At 43.6% G+C, this 22542-nt stretch overlaps 1 protein-coding gene across 6 annotated transcripts in view; it reads right to left on the bottom strand.

The window, feature by feature from the left end:
- The window catches only part of LOC126297807 (protein O-linked-mannose beta-1,2-N-acetylglucosaminyltransferase 1-like), a 1990313-nt gene that overhangs the window by 110226 nt on the left and 1857545 nt on the right, over positions 1–22542 (bottom strand). The window lies entirely within an intron of this gene.

Consider the following 22542-nt stretch of genomic DNA (forward strand, 5'->3'; position numbering starts at 1 on the left):
GAACATCACCACATTAAAGGTGTAATATTATTACCGTGGGATTATCTTAGATAAAAGTAGTACTGTAAAACATCCCGTGTCTGATTCGCTTAACTGATTGGGTGTGTTATTTGGACAGAAGCCTCTATAAGACCTGAAAAAGCGTAGCGAAATATTTATTTAATTCGCATTATATCTAGCTTAATAAAAGAATTCCTATCTGAGTCCCAAATAATGAAGTGATAATAATCTCTCGTTATGTATCGGAAACTGTCAAAAAATGGAGGATCGAAAAAAGTAAGCTTGGAGTATAACATGCCATCGAGGCCAAGGTCATTACAGACAAGAATAGGGAAGGAAATCGGCTATGAACTTGACTGAAACAATCTGGTACTCAAATCATGTAATTCGAGAAAACCTCACTGCTCTCAAATATTGATCCCTATTTCAACCACTAAACCACCTCGCCTCGCTCTCTTAAAATGAAAGGTAAACTTATTATTGCAGTTAACATTTCGAAATCATCTGGGTTTTACACACCCACCCGTAACTTAATAATTTTGAGGTGCGGCTGAAAAATCTGTATTTCAACTCCGACATTCATTAGTTTTGGTTGCCAATCGAGCGACAACGACAGAGTGAGTTACTAGTGGTATGGCTTCTTGTTTAGTAGAAACAACAAGACGGTGTTCACACTGAAGGTCAAATGCACTTTTCAGAAAGCAGACAGCTAGTGTGTGCACTTATAAGTCATAGGTAGTGTTTCTGGTGACGAGAGGAAAGCGACGTTCAGTAATGAAGCGTACTGTTGTCACTGCATGATATGAAAAGTTTCTCGTCTATCTTGTAGGAGTTACTCAGTGAATTAAGAACAGGAGTTTCTGTATGGAGACTGCCCCACGTTAGCAGCGGGGTAACGCTATGGAGAAGTTTTCAGGAGGCTGAGGCTTAGTACCATCACACAATCGTCATGACTTGAAGTTTGCGTGGTTCGCTTAAGGAAATCAGGCAACTTCCAGTATAATTATCACAACAACGTCCCCTTTATCGTCTATCTGCTCTATAGTACAGTCTGTAATGATGTCGATTGAAAGAAACGTTAACTCCTAGGCCGTCCTCGACAAATCATGTGCCAGGTGGGCCAGTGTTACACAATTATGTATTTTACTAACAAGTTTTACATAAGAAAGCTATCACATTACACAGAGAATTGCTTTATTTGGACAAGACCAGGCAAAGAAATCGACTGTGACCTATTTCAAGAAAGCATCCCGGAATTTACCTCCAATAATTTAGGAAAATCTCGAGAAATCTGTATACGTCTGGTTAAACGGACTGCATGACCAATATTTCGAACCTCTCTGTGGCAAGTGTGGAAGAGTGCATGCGCTGGCTTTTATGAACTGTTTAGAGGTATTTTCTCCCATGAATTTGTTTTACTTTCTATACAAGTAAAAGGAGTGACGAATGTATTGTTCACGACCTTCCTGAAATTTATGCGTAGCTGTTTTAGAAGAACGGTATTTTTTGTTCTTGAAAATAGTATAATTGGTGATTTTTCACCACATGTTATTGCTTAATAAGAGTTTTGTGTAGTATGACGGTAAGCAGTACGATTTACTTAATAGCGTGATGTTGTTTAATTCGTTCTACGTGGGCTTATACGTTCTCAGGGATTAAAGATGTTACACATTGACATTGCTAATACAAATACATACATTTGTAGTCTAATATCCGCCATATAGTACAAGATGGAATACTCCCATGTACGCTATAATTTCATATTGTTTCGTTCATGGATGCGGAAATAAATAAAAACAACCTCTACGATTATGAATGTTGTCTCATTTCATCGATGTTGTACTTGAGTGAAATGTTCGTAGGTGAAATTAGTGTAAAAGAAAACAAATCACTTATCTGCGTCAATCACTTAGTGAAAGAGTAACGTGGAACCTACTACCACGGCTGCTGAGCGTCAGATTACTCCCTAACGATGATGCTGCAAACAGAAAAGTACCGTCATCGACGATTGTAAGGTAATGCAGGAACTCTTGGACAGTATTCAGAGCTGGTGCACCGAATGACTGATCTTTTTAGTACTGGTGAAAGCAAGATGATGCCTATAAGAAAGGGAGATAACTCATTAATATCCATCTGGGGTAATACTAAGTAATCTTAGTATCCCATCAGAAATCAGTAACTTCAGAATACTGCGAACAATTACTTCCTATTCTACTTAACGGTATTCCAATGCCGTACCATAAAACTGAAGAACTTTGGTGTAACTTTGGATGACCACAACAGCTGGGCAGTAAATACTGTCACCATGTACTGAAAGACTTCCGCTTGCCCCTAGGTCGTCAAAAAGTTTCGGAACATGCACTAACGGAACTACACTACTGGCCATTAAAATTGCTACACCACGAAGATGACGTGCTACAGACGCGAAATTTAACCGACAGGAAGAAGATGCTGTGATATTCATATGATTTGCTTTTCAGAGCATTCACACAAGGTTGGCGCCGGTGGCGACTACAACGTGCTGACACGAGGAAAGATTCCAATCGATTTCTCATACACAAACAGCAGTTGACCGGCGTTGCCTGGTGAAACGTTGTTGTGGTGCCCCGTGTAAGGAGGAGAAATGCGTACCATCACGTTTCCGACTTCGATAAAGGTCGGATTGTAGCCTATCGCGACTGCGGTTTATCGTATCGCGACATTGCTGCTCGCGTTGGTCGAGATAAAATGAGTGTTAGCAGTATATGGAATCGGTGGGTTCAGGAGGGTAATACGGAACGACGTGCTGGATCCCAACAGCCTCGTGTCACTAGCAGTCGAGATGACAGGCATCTTATCCGCATGGCTGTAACGGATCGTGCAGCCACGTCTCGATTACAGATCAGCTCGGAGGCCATGGCTGCGGTTACCCTTGACGCTGCATCACAGACAGGAGCGCCTGCGTTGGGGTGCACCAATGGCAAAACGTCATTTTTTCGGATGAATCCAGGTTCTGTTTACAGCATCATGATGGCCGCATCCGTGTTTGGCGACATCGCGGTGAACGCACATTGGAAGCGTGTACTCGTCATCGCCATACTGGCGTATCACCCGGCTTGATGGTTTAGGGTGCCATTGGTTACACGCCTCGGTCACCTCTTGTTCGCATCGACGGCACTTTGAACAGTGGATGTTACATTTCAGATGTGCTACGACCCGTGGCTCTACCCTTCATTCGATCCCTGCGAAACCCTACATTTCACCAGGATAATGCACGACCGCATGTTCAGGTTCTGTACCGGGCTTTCTGGGTACAGAAAATGTTCGACTGCTGCCCTGGCCAGCACATTCTCCAAATCTCACACTAATTGAAAACGTCTGGTCAATGGTGGCCGAGCAACTGGCTCTTCACAATACGCCAGTCACTACCCTTGATGAGCTGTGGTATCGTGTTGAAGCTGCATGGACAGCTGTACCTGTATACGTCATCCAAGCTCTGTTTGACTCAATACCCAGGCGTATCAAGGCCGTTATTACGGCCAGATATTGTTGTTCTGGGTAATGATTTCTCAGGATCTATGCACCCAAATTGCGTGAAAATGTATTCACATGTCAGTTCTAGTATAATATATTTGTCCAATGAATACCCGTTTATCATCTGCATTTCTTCTTGGTGAAGCAATTTTAATGGCCAGTAGTGTAGTAGCGCCACTACGACAATGCAAATGAGGTTTTGCTTTAAATATATGATGTAACGGTCATGAGTGTTAGTTACCTTTGAGGTTGGATGTGGTGAGTTATGTCAGTCAAAAATACCTTTAAAGCGACAAAGACGCCGTTATCAACCAACACCTCACTGAGATTGTACGAGGTCGTGTAATAGAGCTACATGAAGAGAGATATTCCTCCTGCGATATTGCAGAAAGAGTTGGCAGGAAAGTACGCACTGTACATGATTGCTAGCAGCGGTGGTCATGAGAATACACAGACTCAAGCGGACCGGGCTCCGGACGGCCACATGGCACTACCGAGAGGGAAGACCTTCGAGTTCTGAGTATGACTCTAGCGCATCGTACTGCATCTGCAACAGCAATTTCAGCAGCATTTGGCACCACAGTGACAGAATTTTTTTTCAGAATTTTTGACACATACGTAACCCACTTTCTGACACTTTTGAGTGGGTGTATTAAGACTAACTATCTCTGCTATTAGTGCTACAGAAGTGGTTTATAAATGCATGCAAACAATATGTTTATTCTGCTACTTTGTACACTATATGAAAAGTCGGCCTTTTAGCCTCTCTGGTATTTTGCCAGAGACTTGCCCGTCCCTAGCCGCGTGGAGGCGGACCGCTATTACTAGAAGAAACCACTCCATTGTACTACTCTTTTATTCCCCCCACCATCATACTGAGCTAACTACAACTACTAGCTACTACAACTCAAGACTTAAACAACGTAGTATTTACATATATACAATTGCGCATTAGATCTGAAGCGCATTTACCCTCTCCCAAGGTAGGCTCGCTGGGCCTCCCTTGAGATTTTATTCACTAATTTTGCGAAATTGCTAAATAATTCGCCATTTGTTAGTATAACATTTATGTCCCTTGTCTGGAGAAGCTGTCTCTCAACTGAGACAGCCTGTTCATATATTGGACACTCGAACACTGTGTGTTCTGGCGATCCTATGTGGGCACCACAGTCACATTCCGGTGTTGGCCTTTTACCTATTTTATGCAGGTACGTGGGGTAGGGGCCGTGGCCTGTGAGGAAGTGGACTAGGCCCTGTGATGGCTTCATTATCTTGTTCCTTAGTCTTTCCCTTACTGTGGGTAGAAACCCATGGACTCTACGACCCGTACTGGACCCATCCCATTCGCCCCGCCAAATGTCGAGCATTTTATCTCGGATGGATTTAACGCTAGCCAGAGGAGTGCCCATTATATTTTCCACCATGTCAATATTTTGTTTGCGCAGCCGGTAGGGGGCTGCGTGCTGTCTTATTAACAGGTCTAGTGGACATAGACCCATAATTACCAACAGTGCATCTGTTGGACTTGTGTTGAATGTACCAATGCATCTCAACAGAACATTCCCCTGTATTCGCTTGACGGCAGCCGCAGGCTTCACCAGAGCTAGCCTGTGGGCCCACACACTGGATGCGTGCCCTACTATAGGTGCCAATATACTGTTATGATAGATGTTTATTGCCTTTGACGGCAGATGAAACCTTCTTTGTCCTATCGATATTATCTTGTTGAACAGAGCTAAGGACTTTGTCGCTATTTCCTCAATATGCGGAATGAAACTCCAATTCTCATCTAGATATACCCCTAGGTAACGGGCATATCTCTGTCGCGACACCGCCTGGCCATTATTTCTGACTGTTGGGTCCCTATTTAACTTGCCTTTTAGGAGCATATATAGCGATTTTTGTGGTGCAATAGACATTTTAGTCTTCTCCCACCAGTCAGCTAACAGTCCAACAGCCAGTCGTGATCTGTCTTCGATCACATTGCGAGTGTCACCTTCCACTAGAATTGCGAGATCGTCCGCATAAGCAACGACACCGAGAACTGCAGTCTCTCCCTGCAGAACGTTCAACAAGGTTTCCATGGTGATATCCCAGAAAATGGGACCACACACCGATCCCTGGGGACAACCACGGGATACTCTTTTTGATACGACGGCTCCGAGAGCCGTTATTTTAGCAGTTCTTGCATCACAGTAGGCCTCCAGACAGCTATACAGTAGCCGCGGGCACCCAATCTCTCTTAGTCGAGAGAAGAGTGCCGGCCACCACAGGTTGTCGAAGGCCCCTGAGATGTCTATCATTATGCCAAGGACATACTTCGATGTCGCAGAGTGAAGAATCCGGCAAATCTCATTGATCGCATCCCGAGTGGAGCGACCCTTCCGGAATCCGAACTGCCTATCACTCATACCGTGCAGAGTTCTGTGTCTCAAAAGTCGGTCAGCCAGCAACTTCTCAAATGCTTTGCCCATTACATCTAGCAGGCAGATAGGCCGATAGGATTTCGGCATCGTTGGATCCTTATCAGAGCCTTTCCTGATGATTACAACTTCTGCAGTTTTCCACGTCTGTGGATAATAGCCCGTCTGTAAACATACGTTGTAAATACGACTTAATGCTGGGGCGACCAAGTGCGCGAGTCCCTGTAATATCTCCACAGGGATCCCATCAGGACCAGGTGCCTTCTTCCTTGCAAAGGTGTAGATGGTTGCTTCCACCTCCTCTGCAGAGAAAGGGCACACGTTCGTATCGTTAAGATACGGATTCGAAAGCGCCTGACGTATTTCCCGCTGCTCTTGCGAATCCTGGTCCTCGTCGTCATCTGGCAGTAGTGTGTCCAACAGCAGTCTTGCTGTTTCTACCCAATTCTTGGTCATGCCACGATCCCCAGCATGTGGTGTAGACAACATCATGGGCGACCTGATTTTTTCTCGAACGATTTTGTAGGGAACTCCCCAAGGGTCTGTTCCCAGCTGATCGTTAACAAATCTTTCCCAGGATTGGCGTCTTGTGATGTCTAACTGATCCTTGTATCTCTGCTTCAGACGACGATAAATACCTAGGTGGTATTGTCGTTCGTCGTGGGAAAAGCTTCTTTGATAGTTGCTTCGCGCCCTTCTGACCGACCGTTTAAGCACAGTCAATTCAGGGGTCCATGGGGTGGATTCCCTGCAGATGCATCTCGCTATTCGAGGTACAGCCAGTGTGATAGCTGTTTGCACCACAGTGACACAACGAACTGTTATATATATCGATTAATTCAAGAAAAACTCTGAGCAGGAAGCCCTGAAGCTTGCGTTCCACTAACCCCAAACCACCGCCATTTGGGATTTCAGTGAAAGCTCACTGGAGGGCAGGGTGGAGGTCTGGTGAAATCTGGTTCTGCCTCGGTGCAGGTGTGTTGGTTGGAAGGAGGCCAGTTGAGGGATGGCAACCAACCTGTCTGCTTGCTAGACACACTGGACTTATCCCTGGAGTTATCGTCAGGAGTGCGATTTCGTATGACAGCAGGAGCACTCTCGTGGTTATCTGGCGCACATCGACTGCAAATGTGTGCTTCAATCTAGTGCTTCTATCTGTTGTGCTACCTTTCATGAACATCATTCCAGAGGATGTTTTCCGTTAGCGTAAGGTTCGCCTACATACCGCTGTTGTAAACCAATATGCGGCACAGAGTGTCGACTCGTTAGCTTGGCTTGCTCGATCACTAGATCTGTCTCCAATAGAGCACATGTCGGGACATCACGGGACGACAACCGCAGCGTCATCCACAAACAGCATTAACCGTCTCTGTATTGATCGACCAAATGCAACAGGCACGGAACTCCATCTTACAAACTGACATACGGCACCTGTACAACACAATTCAGGCACGTTTGCACGTTTGCATTTAACAGTCTGGCGGTTCCACCGGTCATTTATGTTCCAGCATTTCACACTTGCAATGGCTTATCTCGTGCTTACATTAAACTGTTATCTTGCAACGTTAATCACTTAAATATGTTACCGAGACATATGTATTCCCGAAATATGACTACTCTACATTAATTATTTTCTGGTGTTACAATTTTTTCCGTCAGTGTATTTCCATAGTATGTGAAACGCGAATTCGTGCACTATCTCGTTCTTCCGAATCTACACTACTGCGACGTAATTCAATGAGACACTAGTAGTGACAACACTAGACAGTTAGAACTAACAATGAGTGCTTGTGTTTGTCACATCTGCAACATTCGTCTGCATCACCATATCAATGCTTCATGCGCCCAGTTAGGGTCACACAGCTTATGTGACTACAACACACCGTGTCTACTTCATTGCACCGTTAGTGTGCGAGCCGGCCGTTGTGGCCGTGCGGTTCTAGGCGCTGCAGTCTGGAACCGCGAGACCGCTACGGTCGCAGGTTCGAATCCTGCCTCGGGTATGGATGTGTGTGATGTCCTTAGGTTGGTCAGGTTTAACTAGTTCTAAGTTCTAGGGGATTAATGACCTCAGAAGTTGAGTCCCATAGTGCTCAGAGCCATTTGAACCTCAGTGTGCGAACAGCCCACTACCTCGCATCTGAGCTTAAAAAATGGTTCAAAAGGCTCTGAGCATTATGGGACTTAACATCTATGGTCATCAATCACCTAGAACTTAGAACTACTTATACCTAACTAACCTAAGGACACCACACAACACCCAGTCATCACGAGGAAGAGAAAATCCCTGACCCCGCCGGGAATCGAACCCGGGCGCTGGAAGAGAGAACGCTACCGCACGACCACTAGCTGCGGACTGACCTTAAATACCTGCCATCTCATTTTGTTCTAAACACACGGTCCCACTTATCAAGTACTAGCTGTACTCATTAATAAAAAAATTGCCTAACTCCGTCGCTGTTTCTGCTATCCGCCTCTGGAACAGGCTGCCCCGATTTCTACGTACAATTCAAAGCGCTTCTGCTTTCGAGTTCGTGAAGCTCTTCTTTCTGTGCCCGTCATGACCTTTTCCCAAAAATCAACGTATATGGGCAACTTTCCCTCTAAAGAATAGTGAAGCTACTACTCACATTTTCCCCCAGGTACGCTTCTTACGCTTCTCTCTCTGACTGACGGCACTTTCCCCTTATATTCATCAGTTGTTGCTGTCACGTTCTTCTTTCCGTTCCCCTTTCACTCCTTCTCGTGCCCATGGCTGCCAGTACTCATAATTAAAAATTACCTTCCCGTAATTTCTAATTGTTGTTGCACAGGTTGGCTATAATTAAACTTTCGCTACTTGGGAGGCCCCATGAAAAACAATGAAACTTTGCGGAAACATTTGTAACGAAATGCAGAAAAGAAATAACGAATAAACCACTGAGAAAAACACATTTTAATTTTCACATGACAGGGTAATCTTTGTTAATTGAGTACCATGTTTACGTTCCAGGTTACAAACGTTGCTCAATCTGACGAACATCTGCATCCATTACAGCCTGCAGCTGCACTAGATATACAATTTGACAACTGTTCGCAGCACTTTTAGAACGGAGGACCATGGAATGTTCACCTGCCGTGACACAGCTCTTGCACGGCTTAAAGGACGCACATTGCACCCAGCATTCTCATCTGTGGCAACAGTAACTTCTTCGCAGTTTGTGACGCAATTAGCCGCTGCTTCTTCCAGGACTAATTCACAAATCGCCAGTTAATTCGAGCTTCCGAATGATGTCCCTCAATCCTAGTGCGGGAAGAGGACCTCTCCGTTTTCCTTTAACGCATCGATATTCGCGAATTCTATGAACTGACCAACTCGGATTACTCGACGTATTGTGCTATGAAAGAACGACAACGCAGAGTGATTTAATTTCATTGTCGTCTGTTTCTCTGTTGTCAGGGAACAGTAGAAGCACATCTGCCGGCTAGAATTCGTGTCGTAAAGAAAACGGGACAGTCCCTTTCTTGGCTTCTGTTTCCCTCGTCGCCGGAATTTTAGCTGGGAGGCAAATATGTTCTGAATATTCTCGACACTGTCTTTCTAATTTAAAAAAGAAATAATTTTTGCAGTTTCTTGCAGTGATGTGTGCTGGATCGACTCTTACCCCACTTATTTTTATAACATTTTAGCGCTTTCTGTGGGCAGAGGAGACAGATTAGTTTATGTAGTTTTGTTGGCAGTATATGTATATTTCCAAGCTTGTATTGTCGAATGTCGTTCTTAAGGCTTATTTAAACCAGTAAGTTGTTTAACAATATTAAAAATTTCTGTCGTTTGTAAGCGCAGTTATTTTAAAACGTAAAAGGTTAAAATGAGTACAGAGCAAAAAATGCTGCCCCCTTAATGTGCCGCCCCTAGGCCCGTGCCAAGTGGGCCTATATGTAAATCCGCCTCTGCACCGATCAGGAATTTTGGTATATTGTTCATGGCACTCCCCACACCATTGTACAAAAATCTGCGACTACGCGAATTATTTCCCATATTCACCGGTTTTTGGTCTTAATTGACAAAGCTATTACAACGCCATGGGCTTTGTCATGCACTTACAGATTGTGAAATTGACGTTCGTGCACATTTTACCTCATAATTTTGTTTGGCATAAAATTAAAACGCTAGTTTGTCCGATCTTCACACTACGAAACTATTGTGCTTGTAGGAGTTAAGTTTAGAACGATTTGTAAAGGTAAGTGGTTCCTGCATATCGTTTACAAAAGTATTTCTTCTTTCTATGCCCTTACGGGAAAGATAATATTGCTAACCTTATCAAAATAGGCAATTAAGCCCGTGACGTAATAGCTCAGTCAATGAGGACCAGAAAAGGTCGAATACGGGAAATAATTCGTCTAGTCGCAAACTGTTGTACAGTGGTAGGAGGGAGCGCCGTGAATAACACTAAAATCGCGACTGTTGGTGAGTATGGGACTGGGGGAGCTTTAGGTCAATTTTTTTAAGTTTTTCTTGAATAGCTCGAAAATCGCGGTCTCTCGAGAATGCATATCCTAGTATGAAACTAAACTCCATTAAATTTGCAACAAAAAAGGATGCTGTTCAATTTTTCTCTGCCGGCCGATGTGGCCGAGCGGTTCTGGGCGCTTCAGTCTGGAACCGCGCGACCGTTACGGTCGCAGGTTCGAATCCTGCCTCGGGCATGGATGTGTGTGATGTCATTAGGTTAGTTAGGTTTAAGTAGTTCTAAGTTCTAGGGGACTGATGACCTCAGATGTTAAGTCCCATAGTGCTCAGAGCCATTTGAACCAATTTTTCTCTAGGAGTAATAATTTGCGCGTAGAGAACGAGACAACAGGAAAATCTCGCGGGTCGCGCATGCTCTGTAGCTTAGGTATTTTTTGTGCGCCAATTTGAGATAGTTTCTCGATTTGATAGACCACAAGTGTCCTGACTAAACTGTTCGTCTCGGCTTCCTCTGGATAACCGTGATACGTTGTAAACAATTACAGTTTATATCCTGTATGAAGTCATTTTTCAGTTTGTCAATAAGCATTTGAAATAGGATAGAAAATCACTAATGTCGGTTGGCAGCACTCTCTGCCACGCACAGTACAGCGGCTTTCGGAGTATATATGCAGGAGGACAACTCATACTCTCCCACCGCTAAATGTTAACTTCCATCTTCACAGCAGCAGGTTGATCCCCAAGGTATCAATTTGAGTCACTGTTCGTGCTGGCATTTTTAACCGGGCATTGTGGATCGTGGTGTTGCAAGAAAGGCATTCTACCGTCTCCTAGCGGAACGGCGGCTTCTTCATTTCAGCCCGTGTGTCCCCGCATCAAGACAAGGACTTTTTCGTCCATCGAGCCAGCAGGCAGCACGAACGGTGACCCCGCAAATTAGAACGCTGGAATGCACGACAACAGCACTTGAAAGTGCAATCTCAAAACATCAGGCTGCTTGCACTAAAACTGCATATTATCAAAGATAATCTTTCAGGCTAATAGCCTCGTCTCGTGCTCAATGATCTTTCCGTATAGAGCAGTATTCTCGACAGCTTGCGAGAGAGGGAGGTCAAGTATATCCGGACTAATTTCGAGTAATGGAATGATGTAAGTTAGTCTGGTTAACAGCCCAACTGTAATGCGGGTTATGAGCAGTTCCTCAGTTTAGAAAAATTCTACGTAACCCCCGCCCCCCCCTCCATTTCTTCAGAAAATGCACAACACACTCAGAGATGAAATAACAAATATACTATCAGATCAAAAGTATCCGGACACCCTATGTAATGCGGAACTGGCTACTAGATTTCACGAGAGACGGACCCGCCAGTACGAAACGAATTGCCAATAGATCCAGAGTAAGAGCAGAAAGGGTCGCACAGGAGAGCTCAGGGATTTCGAACGTAGACTAGTGGGTGACGTAATTGTGAAGTGGAAACGCGAAGGAACAACCAGAGATAAACCAAGACCAGGAAGACCTCATATACTGACGTAAACGTACAGTTGAGCGTTGCCGAGGTTGGTTATAAAAATCGCATAAAATCAGCGGAAGGATCACTCGTGAGTTCCAAAATGCTACCACTAGTCCAGTTACCATAATTTCTCTGCGTAGGAGGTTAAAATGAATGGGGTGCAATGGTCTAGCAGCTCTTCATAAGCCACATACCTCTGTAGTCAGTGTTAAGCGACACTTGAGGTAGTTCAAAAATGTTCAAATGTGTGTAAAATCCTAAGGAGCCAAACTGCTTGAGGTCATCGGTCTCTAGACTTACACACTACTTAAACTAACTTAAACTAGCTTATGCTAAGAACAAAACATTCGACCATGCCCGAGGGAGGACTCGAACCTCCGGTGGGAAGGGCCGCGCAATCCGTAACATAGCGCCTCTACCCGCCCGACCACACCGCGCTGCTGCTTGAGGTGGTCTAAAGAGAGACACCACTGGTCAGCAGATGACTAGAAACAAATGATATGGAGTGATGAATCACACTATACCCTATGGTAATCGGATGGAAGGGTTTGGGTTTCGCGCCTGCCTGAAGAACTTTACCTGTCATCATGTGTAGCGCCAACAGTCCAGTCCAGAGGAGGTGGTGCTAATGTTTGGAGGTGTTTCGCGTTTTCACGGCGTGGTCCCCTTTTTGCATTTAACAAAACGCTAAATGCCGAAGGGTATGAACATATTTTACAGCATTGTGTACTGCGTACAGTAGAGGAACGGTTCACAGATGGTGGTGATGATCGTTTGTATCAGCTGACGATGCACATTGTCATAAAGGAGCTACTGTGAGACAATGGTTTGTGGACAACAGTGTTCCTGAAACAGATTAGCCTGCCTAGTGTCCCGATCCGTACTTACTGGAACACTTTGAAATTAATTAGAACGTCGACTTAGTTCCAGACCACAGCGTCCAACTTCACTGTCTTCTCTGGTACCGGCTCTTGAGGAAGAATGGGCAGCCATTTCTCCACAGTCATCAGAGATCTCATTGAAAGGACCCTCAGCCGAGTTCGAATCGCCATAAATGTGAAGGACTGGTGCACCCCATATTAATGTCCACAAATATATTTCGGAATATTTTTCATCATACAGTGTACACGAAGATACTTCACGATGTACTGGCGACTGCTGTACAAACTTCCTTCGAGTATCATTTTTATAGCCAGAAGATAAATCTTTAAACTATAAGTAAATGTAGGTGATAATTGCGACGTACGTACGTGTAGCAGCTGGTAACGGTGGCGAGGGGAGTGTGGTGAACGCGGTCGTGGGTTACGAGGACGGAAAGATGCAGGGGATGGGCGTACCGAAAGCTTACCTTCTTTGGACAACATGGCTGTCTTTCTTGGTTATATGAAACAACACCCAGTAAATTTTTGCACCCATCGAAAATCTATGCGTTTGGTGCCCTCCGGGAGGCCTCGTCTACCAGAAACGCTCTACATGAGTCACGGTCTTCACGCACTCCGACAGTCCTCGTCCACCACATGATTAACTCTTTCAGAGCGTTCGTTAGTGCTCTTTGCATGTTTATGTACACTCTAGCCGATAAAAACGACGCCCACGAAGAAACTATCGGAATGGAACAGAAATCGGTAGACGTGATGTAGATGTACAGACAGACAAATGCTTGCCATTTCAGAACACTTGGTTGATTTATTCAAGAGAAAGAGCTTCACAAATTGTGCAAGTCAGTGTTGGTCCGACTCCGGCCCTCAAGCAAGCAGTTATTCGGCTTCATTGATAGAGCTGTTGGATATTCTCCTGAGGGATATCGTGTCATATTCTATTCAGCTGGTGCGTTATGTCGTCAAAATCCCTAGGTAGTTGGAGGGCCCTGCACATAATGCTCCAATCGTTATCAGTTTGGGAGAGATTCGGTGACCTTACCGGTCAAGGGAGGGTTTGGCAAGCAGGAAGACAAGCAGTAGAGACTCTCTCCGTGTGCAGGTGGGCGTTATTTTAATGAAATGTAACCCCAGGATGGCTTGCCATGAGGGGCAACAAAACGGGGCGGAGAATATCGTTTGCGTACCGCTATGCTTTGAAGGTGTCAAGAATGACAACCGAGGGGATCCTGCCATGAAAAAGAATGGCACCTCAGACCGTCACTGCTGGTTGTTGGGCCATATGGTGGGCGACAGTCAAGTTGGTATCCCACTGTAGTCTGGGGTGCCTCCAGACACATCTTCGCTCGTCATCAGGGCTCAGTTCCAAGTGGGACTCGTCACTGAAACCAATTCTACTTCAATCACGAGATTCGAGACCAAATATGTTTCTCGAGTTGCCCCATACAGCGGTGGGGTACCAACCTAATTGTCACTCATCATATGACCCGACAACCAAGAGTGATGGATTCACAGCAGGACTCCTTTGGTTGTCATCCACGGAGCCCGTACAGTACAGCGGTACGTCGACGATTTTCTACCCCCCCATTTTGTTGTCCTTCATGGTAAGCCGACATGGAATTATAGTTCAGCAAGATAATGCCCGCCCACACACAGCAAGAGTTTCTACTGCTTGTCTTCGTACTTGCTTAGCCATACCTTGACCAGCAACGGTGCCGAATGTCCTCTCCCCAATTGCGCCCGTACAGTACAGCGGTACGTCGACGATTTTCTACCACCCATTTTGTTGCCCTTCGTGGTAAGCCGACATGGGATTATAGTTCAGCAAGATAATGCCCGCCCACACACAGCAAGAGTTTCTACTGCTTGTCTTCATACTTGCTAAGCCATATCTTGACCAGCAACGGTGCCGAATGTCCTCTCCCCAATTGAGAACGTTTGGAGCATTATGGGCTGGGCCCTCCAATCAGCTCGGAATTTTGACGATTTAACGCTCCAATTGGGCGATATGCCTCAGAAGGACAACCAACAATCCATCAATCAATGCTAAGCGGAATAATTGCTTGCATAAGGGTCAGAGGTGGACCAACGAGTTACTGATTTTCACAGTTTGTGAAAGTCTTTCTCTTCAATGAATCATCCAGTGTTTCTGAAATTTTAATATTTCGTTTACTTGTGCACATACATCACATCTACTGATTTCCGTCCCCTTCGCATAATTCCTTCGTGATGCGTCTTTTTTTGTCTTAGATCAGATTTATAGGTTCGACCATGGTAGACCATGTGGCCGTTATGAACATTAATCATGTATCAAAGAGTATAAAAGTAGAGTGGACTGTGGTTTGGTACTGTTCAAAACAGAAATCAACCTACTGCTAAGAAATATTTAAGACCAAATTTTGTAAGGTGCTTAATTCAAACGAACAGCAATGTGGAGCAGCAAAACTGCATTTGGCTTAACTGTCTGACGTATGATTATCTGGAATCAGTACATAAGAAATTATTAGCAATGGGGACATTTTATGATTTTTCTAAGGCTGCTGATTGTGTGAAGGATGATATCCTCCTGAGAAATTAAAATGTTATGGAATAGTAGAGACATCAGATTCATTGTTTTTATCTTGTCTGGGCGATAGAAAGCCTAGTGTATAGGCAATCTGAATTTGAAGCAATCGGTTTTTGTGTCACACAGTGTTCTACTTTTGGTCCTCTGTTGTTTCTAACATACATAAATTATATTTCATTTGTATTACCAGAAGATGTAAAGTTTGTCCGTTATGGACGATCTACAATGATGAGATTAAAAAGTAGTTCGATTCCTCATTCTGAAAAAGGAACAAGTGAAATATATGAAAACATCAAGGCATATAGATTACAGTTGAGTTTGACAAGACTTGGTATGCACCATTAAGAACTTCTCACAGTCCTCGACAAAGGATGAAAATGATCAACTTAAACTATCAAATGCGTGAAGCAGATAGTGTTAATTTTTTGGTAAGCAAGATAGCTTACAACCTTGATTAGAAAGGAATTAGCTCCTTAGTTCAGCTACTTTTGCGGTAAGCATGATTTCAGCAATAGGTGATTTAAAAAAGATGTAATCAGTTTATTCTGTGTATTTTTATTCGCGAATGCTTTGCGGGTTTTTTCCCCTTTAGGGAGGGTTGGAGGGGGAAAAGTCACTTACAGGTATAGTATTTTCAGAATGTAGACACAGTGTAATAACTATTAAATGTGGTGTTAGTTATAGAACATTATGCAATGCCCTCTTTGGAAAACTTGATATTTTGATGTTTGACAACACATATATTCATTAATGTCCTTTGCCGTTATAATAGGTCTGTTTTCTCAAACGGTAGACGAAAGCTAGAATACAATGCTGCGACCAAAAATAACCTGCAAAAAGACTTCAGGAGCGTCATACTGGTACGTAAAGGTACCAAATATATGTAGACATGAGTGTTCAATAACCTTCCAGACAGTATTAAATATCTCATGGGTAATGTGGTGCAATTTAAGACTTAACTAAGGAACTGCTATTGGGCAACTCCTTCCACTCCATTAACGAGCATTTTCGTAGAATCTCTTCAAATTAACGATTTGGATTATTTTTAAATTAACATAGGCTCAGTAATGCAATAATATTTCACAATGTTCCGATATTTCACTGTGTTGAACATAAATGAAACATAAATCCTTGACTTCTTTTCGCATTTCAGGGTCCTTTACCCGCGGGATTCATGGAATGCGATTAATGTAATGTAAGGAAAAAAGTGAGTTACGTTTCACTAATCTTTCCCCTTCCCCCTCTACGTGTATCCGACTTTGAAATACGATGGAATTTATCACGCTGTAGGTGCCCTGGAATAGCGAGGACGGGGTATAATATTTGCATAGTATGGAAACATTAATTGCTGCACTTGTGGATCTTGCAGAGGCCACGGACCACGGTATGATGTTCTGCGGGCCATGGGCGCTCATCAGTAAACATTATCCTGGCCGCACACCGTTCTGCATCTGCGGACGGCTTTTCGCTTTAAGAGATTCAGTATCGATTCCATTCCGAATGGGGAAGTATGGAATATAAATGAAGTTGAGATATAAAAATATGAAAGTCTGGTGACCTCTAACTCCGCCCGCAAAGCTGACATAAAAAGTTTCGAAAAGGAAGGTAATGAGCGTAAAGCACTCCAGTTCTTACTTTAGAATGTATCTTTCGCATTATACAGTTTTCATTTTCTGAACATTCGCTGTAAAAAGGAAAGGTTATCTCATCAAAAAAGCTGGTAACACCGCATTACGCATCATGCAGTGCCGCCCAAGTCTGAGAATAACTACTGAATCGGTCGTCTTGGCTCATGCGACGATGGATGATTTCAAAATTCATCAGACTGGTACCAAACTGATTGATGCAAAATGTAGCACACTTGGTTCTCTGTGGGCGGAGGCTGCGATTTATGCGTAAATACGGTACACGTCTGTTGTAAGTGCCTGCGGTTGTATTTTTATTATTATTTTTTTTTTCTAGAGTGCACCATTGACAAGATTTCCAACGCCATCCAGCTCCGTAGCCGATTCCGCTGAGCGCTCTCGTCAACGAGGTAGCCACATCAAACCCGGGGTGTTGGTAGGAAGATTTTTCGACTGTATTTGAGCAAGTCGAACATGGGAAATAGGAGAGATGGTACCGTATAGTTTCTGTTCATCGAACTATGTGCCAAACTCCTGGGTTAAATTCCAGTGCTTGTCGCTATGTCTTAGACAGTAAGTGGATGTGATACTTCATGGTGATCCGTCAGTTGGATTGGGGCTCTTAGCTACGTTATATGGCAACAGTAGATTCTTCTCCCCCTCCCTCATAACTCCCACTCCTGACCCCCCCCCCCCCCCTGTCTCTCTCCCTCGGTGTGTGTGTGTGTGTGTGTGTGTGTGTGTGTGTGTGTGTGTGTGTGTGTGTGTGTGTGTGCGTGTTGTAGTTACATACCATACCCATGTAAACTCGCATCTTACCTATGGGATCGTGTTTTAGGTGTCAAATGCACAAGATATCATATTTTCCAACTACAGAAGGGGACCGTAATAAAAATAACTAATAACTGTTACGAGGCTCAAGGTGAAATTTGGTTTAAAGAGTTTGGACTTGTAACTGATTTGCCTGAAAACATCTATTAATTCATTCCCGTCCTAGCGCTGGGTCGCGACTTATGCTACGGAGGATAATATGACTGCTCTGACTACAAAATGTTTGAAGGCACTGGCTCTGAGCACTATGGGACTTAACATCTGTGGTCATCAGTCCCCTAGAACTTAGAACTACTTCAAAAAATGGTTCAAATGGCTCTGAGCACTATGGGACTTAACTACTTTGGTCATCAGTCCCCTAGAACTTAGAACTACTTAAACCTAACTAACCTAAGGACACCACACACATCCATGCCCGAGGCAGGATTCGAATCTGCGACCGTAGCGGTCACGCGGTTCCAGACTGAAGCGCCTAGAACCGCACGGCCACACCGGCCGGATTTGAAGGCACTCTTTTTGCTATCTGAGCTCATTGTAAGATTATTGATCGATGCTGGCAGGGCTCAACAGCTGTTCCTAATGTACCAATTTCCTGTGAATTCTCTGAATACTTACAAGGCAGTACTGGGGCGTTGGGAATGGATACATTAGGTGTAACATCTATCGTCGATATGGACGAAACGTGCAATGTAAATAAAAAAGAAGCTCAACAAGAAACTTGTTTTAAGAAAGCGACCTGAAACGTTTGTGTCAAACTTTGTCACATTAAGAGAAGTTTAAATGGATAACGACGATATGGAGCAAGTTTGCAGACGAACTTTGGTCGTTTCTCATAAAAGTTTGTAAAGCACGAAACGTTGACTGACGTGGCGCAATATTTTTAAAACATAGTTTTTAATGAGTGAGGAAATGGAACGTTCAACATGATATCTGCCTGACAAAATATAGTATGTAAGATAAGACGAGAAACATTCGTAATAAACCGTGTTATTGCTTACACCGGCGCTCGAGGCCGAAAGCCTGTTCCGTCTCTTGTTCTCTCTGCGTTTCTGCGCATCGCAGTTCGCTTGTCTGCTTCCCTTCTGTAGTCCACAGCCTAAAAGCTGTGTATATTTCTATGTATGAGGTTTTTGGAGTAGATGAAAGCTGCCGGCACATTACTTTCTAATAACAACGGGGACCTGCTAGAGGTCCGACTAGCATCCATTACGACTTTTCTAGCACTGTGTTGCCCACAGTCATCAGCCTCTATGTCGAAGGTTTCTACGTTATGGTGGCATCCGACCTGCTAATAGACAATTCGAATGTTAGTGAGGGAATAATTTTGCATCCTCACAGTTTCACATGCCACATGAGATGACTTGGCTGGGTGAAATCCGACTGTGTGCTAATGCCGTGGATTAAACTTGAGAACTCTCCACAGCGTCTTGGTATGGTGATCCGTGTATAAGGTGGCAAGCCACATGCGCTAAGAACCAGACGAAAGAGGAACGTGGCTCTCGAGTTACGTGTGAAACGCCCCCTTAGAAAAATTAATGAATTACTGTGCTTAAACAGACACACAATATTTTTTAGCGCAACGCAATCTGACTTTCAAAAATCGCTACAAAAGAATGGCCCTAACTAACATTAACCTATACCTTTCACAAATCACTTACCTCACCAAAAATCTTCGTTACTCGAACTACTGCAATACAGCGAGCGCCACTACTGCCAGCTAAATAAAAGATTCAAACTACGGAAGGCACTAACTACTGATAGGCATAGTTAGCGAATGACAGATTTTAATACAGAACAAGCAATTTATTTACCTTAATAGTCATAATATATATAGCAGTTCATGACATCCAGTCTTACAAATTTCAAAACTCCGCTCTCCCCCCACATCCACCACTGCTGGCGGCTCACCTCCAACTGCGCAGCGCTACGCGCTATTAACATCCAGCTGCCCAACACTACAATGGCGAGTATTGCAACAATGCCAACCAGCCACTGACTGCACACAGCACAGCCCGTGATTTTTCATACAGAGCGCTATGTGGCGTTACCAATAAAAAAACCTAAACAGCCTACTTACACGTGGACGAAACTTGCGTCATGGAACGAGTTAGGTATAAAATAATTACAAACAAGTAAATGAAATTGGTAGATGGCTGCGTACCTGCCATCTTCAGACATTCTGGGCGTTCAGCGTAATGGGAACACCAAATATATTATAAAAGGATCTGGACGCTGAAACAAGGTTTTCTACCAATCGATAAAACCTACAGAAATGAATATTTCTTGAGTTTTTTGTTATCCGAGAATAGAAGTTACACCTTATTTTAACAGCATTCGATGGCGATTTTCCTTCCGGAAATAACCCATCAAAGGTTACAGGAACTTCTTATTTCAAGGAACACCACAAAGCTGCGTTAGAAATTTTTAGCCCACCATCACGGAAACAATCACGTTTTCTATCCGGTACGAATTTTCATTACATAACTGATCTGGCAGCATTCCTACACGCCATGAAGTTGTGAATAATATGTCTGAAACACAACTCTGTATGAAGCAGCCGGCCGGGGTGGCCGAGCGGTTCTATGCGCTACAGTCTGGAACTGCGCGACCGCTACGGTCGCAGATTCGAATCCTGCTTCGGGCATGGATGTGTGTGATGTCCTTACGTTAGTTAGGTTTAAGTAGTTCTAAGTTCTAGGGGACTGATGACCTCAGAAGTTGAGTCCCATAGTGCTCCGAGCCATTTGGACCATTTTGTATAAAGCACATGCTTTATAACTCGTAAACAGGTCAACAGGTGTCGAAATCTCGTTTATAGCAACAACTAACAGAGTGTTTACGATGTACATAGCATCTACTGCTTACAGACGTGTATTGGCTAGTGCAGGGTACATTTGTGAAGGCCACTGTTTTGGACTGTAATTGACGAGTACTATATTGCTCATACTATTACACGCTACGGCTACGTTATGTGTATGTGCACCGTGTGTATTACATACCATCCGCCCTCCTCCACCTCAAATGATGATGGTCTAACTACGGAACCTATCGAACAACAAAATTTTCAGCGCAGTTAGGTGTTAGTTAAATAAGATGTACTTCCTGAAATTCATGCAAGCGCGAGAATACCATGATTCCAATTTAACTAGTTAAAAGTTAGTTACTCGCAGCCACTCTACATCTACACCTACATCTATACTCTGAAAACCACTGTGAAGTGCGTGGCAGAGGGCACATCCCGCTGTACCAGTTATTACGATTTCTTCCTGTTCCATTCGCGTACTGAGTGCGGTAAGAATTATTTTTTAAGTGCCTCTGTGTGTGCTGTAATTAATCTAATCTTGTCATCACGATTCCTATGTGAGCGATATGTAGGGGGTTTTAGTATATTCCTAGAGTTATCATTTAAAGCCAGTTCTTGAAACTTTGTAAGTAGGGTTTCCCAGGATAGTTTACGTCTATCTTACAGAGTCTGCCAGTTCAGTTTCTTCAGCATCTCTGTGACGCTCTCCCGTGTATCAAACAAACCTGTGACCATTCGTGCTGCCCTTCTCTGTCTATATATATATCCGAATCCCGCTCCAGCTACTGCCGGGTCTGGGTGCTGACGAGTACTCTCCATTTGGCTCGGTCCTCCCACCACTTTTTTTCCTCCACTTGCTGCCAGGTCACACCTCTCCTTTCAACAGATATTCTCACTCCCATTTTCCACCGTGTTCTTGGGCGCCCTCGAGGTCTTTTCCCATCCATCTTTAGTTTTTCCATAATTTTGGGGTGTCTCTGCTCATGCATGCTCTTAACATGCCCATACCATCTTAATCTCTTTCTTTCAATTTCTTCTCTCATACTTTCTTGTTTGAGGTCCTTTCTGATCTCTACATTCCTTACTCTGTCCATTCTTGTTTTTCCCTTAACTGCTCTGAGAAATTTCATTTCCCCTGCTTGCAGTCTGCTCCAGGCCCTTTCTGTCATTGTCCATGTTTCTCCACCATAGGTGACAATAGAGATGTAATAATTATTATACATAAGGAGTTTTGCTTTTTCTGAAACCTCATTATTCCAAATCAGATGTTTTATTGTTTGGTAGAAATTGCCTCCCTTCTGTAACCTCCTATTAATTTCGTTAGTTATACTTCCATCCCTAGATATTTCACTCCCTAAATAAATGAAACTTTCTTCCACTTTGAGGGGTTCTCCATTCAAGGTAATATTTCCATTGATTCCTTTCTCTCTTCCAAATACCATTACTTCACTCTTATCTTTATTTATTTTTAATCCATACCTTTTCATTATTTCCTTCCACGCATCAAGCTGTAACTGTACATCTACCTCTTTATCACCCCATATTACCATATCATCTGCAAAAATCATCTTTTTGTCTTTGTCTTTTACAATATCTTTAACTGCCCTATTCATTCCCTCCATCACAACATGAAACAGCGCAGGAGATAGAATACTTCCTTGCTTAAGTCCTTGTCTTATTTCGAAGTATTCAGAGTTCCCCAATGGTGTTCTAATTCTACAATTGTGGCCTCTGTACATTGTCTTTATAACATTAATGTATCCATCTTCTATATCTATCTTCTTCAGTTCTTCCCAGAGTCTTTCCCTGTCAACTGAGTCATATGCCTTTTCTATGTCTATAAAAACCATTATCACCCTTTTGTTATACTCCCAACTTTTTTCTATCAGTTGACGGATAGAAAATATCAGGTAGATCGTGCTCCTTTCTTTCCTAAACC

This window comes from Schistocerca gregaria, chromosome X (assembly GCF_023897955.1).
Source record: "Schistocerca gregaria isolate iqSchGreg1 chromosome X, iqSchGreg1.2, whole genome shotgun sequence".
In the NCBI taxonomy this organism is placed as follows: Eukaryota; Metazoa; Arthropoda; class Insecta; order Orthoptera; family Acrididae; genus Schistocerca; species Schistocerca gregaria.